Source organism: Anopheles funestus, assembly GCF_943734845.2.
Source record: "Anopheles funestus chromosome X unlocalized genomic scaffold, idAnoFuneDA-416_04 X_unloc_49, whole genome shotgun sequence".
Classification (NCBI taxonomy): Eukaryota; Metazoa; Arthropoda; class Insecta; order Diptera; family Culicidae; genus Anopheles; species Anopheles funestus.
Window position 1 is genome coordinate 62,501 of NW_026045175.1, and position 2,500 is coordinate 65,000.

The 2,500-nt window shown below is 49.2% G+C and overlaps 1 non-coding gene across 1 annotated transcript; it reads left to right on the top strand.

Annotated features, from left to right (window-relative positions):
- Positions 1-2,139: 2,139 nt before the first annotated feature.
- LOC125773740 (5.8S ribosomal RNA) lies at positions 2,140-2,297 on the top strand. Its single transcript, XR_007420340.1, has one exon. It is a non-coding gene; the product is annotated as a 5.8S ribosomal RNA (ribosomal RNA).
- The last annotated feature ends 203 nt before the right edge of the window (positions 2,298-2,500 follow it).

The following is a 2,500-nucleotide window of genomic DNA, read 5'->3' on the forward strand; positions in this document are numbered from 1 at the left end:
AGCCAACTCGTTCGTTGTACACTTTGATGGGTGACCATCACTGTGTCCCCGTGCCGAGCTAGATCTCCCCTAGCCGTAAGGCACTTGAACGCCCCTTCGACGACGAGTTGCATGTGTGTGGTATGTGTCAGAATCTGGTGAAGCTTTCTGCATGTGATGTGCCTTGTGTGGATCCGTGGCCATTGCATTGTGTCTGGTGCTTAGATACCCAGACACTTAGAACGCTTGCGCGGAAAGCAAACTCGATCGTTGTACACTTTGATGGGTGACCATCACTGTGTCTCCGTGCCGTGCTAGATCCCCCCTAGCCGTAAGGCACTTTGAACGCCCCTTCGACGACGAGTTACAAGAGTGTGGTATGTGTCAGAATCTGGTGAAGCTTTCTGCATGTGATGTGCCTTGTGTGGATCCGTGGCCATTGCATTGTGTCTGGTGTGTAGGTACCCAGACACTTAGAACGCTTGCGCGGAAAGCAAACTCGATCGTTGTACACTTTGATGGGCAACCATCACTGTGTCTCCGTGCCGTGCTAGATCTCCCCTAGCCGTAAGGCACTTTGAACGCCCCTTCGACGACGAGTTACAAGAGTGTGGTATGTGTCATAATCTGGTGAAGCTTTCTGCATGTGATGTGCCTTGTGTGGATCCGTGGCCATTGCATTGTGTCTGGTGTGTAGGTACCCAGACACTTAAGCAAACTCGATCGTTGTACACTTTGATGGGCGAGCATCACTGTGTATCCGTGCCGTGTAAGAGCTCCCCTGGCCATCAGGCACTTGAAAGGTCCTTCGACGACGAGTTACAATAGTGGTGTGTTAGATACGTCAGATTACGGTGTCTACTACTGTGCAATACGTATCCGGCTACGGCACGGAACGAACGGGAACTGTGGTGCAGACAAACAAGAGTTAAGCCTATTAGTCATTAACTCTAAGGACGGGGCCATGGGGCGGTACACAAAGGATACGGATGAGCGAGTATGCAGGCCCAATACTCAATAGCTCGATCCGATCCAAGCACATGAGTTGACTGCGGCGTCAGGTTAACCAATGTGCTAGATTCTATTTGGCCAGTAGAATCTTGTGTCTTATGCGATTTGATACCAAGACACCAGAACGAAAGTTAGTTGAAGAGTTATTAAACTCTTATGAAGTATGGTTGTGCAATCACAACTTATGACTTTAACCTATAAAGTGGATATGGACTTGCAATTATAACATGGAATCTCTACACACCCCATGAGCTCGATCCAATCCACGCACACGAGTTGCCTGAGTAGCGACAGGTATACCGATGTGCAATACGTATCCGGCCACGGCACGGAACGAACGGGAACTGTGGTGCAGACATACAAAGAGTTAAGCCTACTAGTCATTAACTCTAAGGACGGGGCCATGGGGCGGTACGCAAAGGATACGGATGAGCGAGTATGCAGGCCCAATACTCAATAGCTCGATCCGATCCAAGCACATGAGTTGACTGCGGCGCCAGGTTAACCAATGTGCTAGATTCTATTTGGCCAGTAGAATCTTGTGTCTTACGCGATTTGATACCAAGACACCAGAACGAAAGTTAGTTGAAGAGTTATTAAACTCTTATGAAGTATGGTTGTGCAATCACAACTTATGACTTTAACCTATAAAGTGGATATGGACTTGCAATTATAACATGGAATCTCTACACACCCCATGAGCTCGATCCAATCCACGCACACGAGTTGCCTGAGTAGCGACAGGTATACCGATGTGCAATACGTATCCGGCCACGGCACGGAACGAACGGGAACTGTGGTGCAGACATACAAAGAGTTAAGCCTACTAGTCATTAACTCTAAGGACGGGGCCATGGGGCGGTACGCAAAGGATACGGATGAGCGAGTATGCAGGCCCAATACTCAATAGCTCGATCCGATCCAAGCACATGAGTTGACTGCGGCGCCAGGTTAACCGATGTGCTAAGAGAGTTGTTCCTGGGCCTTCAAAGTGACTTCAAAACTATCTTAGCGAATGGTGGCCATGGGCGTAGACATGAGCCACAAGTCACAAGGCCTGGGACTATTGGGTAATAAAGACAACTTAGTCAGAAAGTTAGTCTTTGGACGTACCACCGGGATTGTGTTACATTGGGAACCTTACTATAAAACCCTAGGCAGGGGATCACTCGGCTCATGGATCGATGAAGACCGCAGCTAAATGCGCGTCACAATGTGAACTGCAGGACACATGAACACCGATAAGTTGAACGCATATTGCGCGTCGGACGATTAAACCCGGCCGATGCACACATTCTTGAGTGCCTATCAATTCCTTGATATACAACAAACCAAACTTCAGGGTGGAGCGTGCCACAATAGAACACTATGGCGAGCAGCCCGTCTAGTGTCGTGGGGGAAACACGCTTCCACACTGTGCATAATGGCGTGCTCGGGACCTTTGTTGGGACCGCAGGGCGCTGAAAGTAAAGGGGTGAACCGCATAAATCGCACGCACGTAAACGCGCAC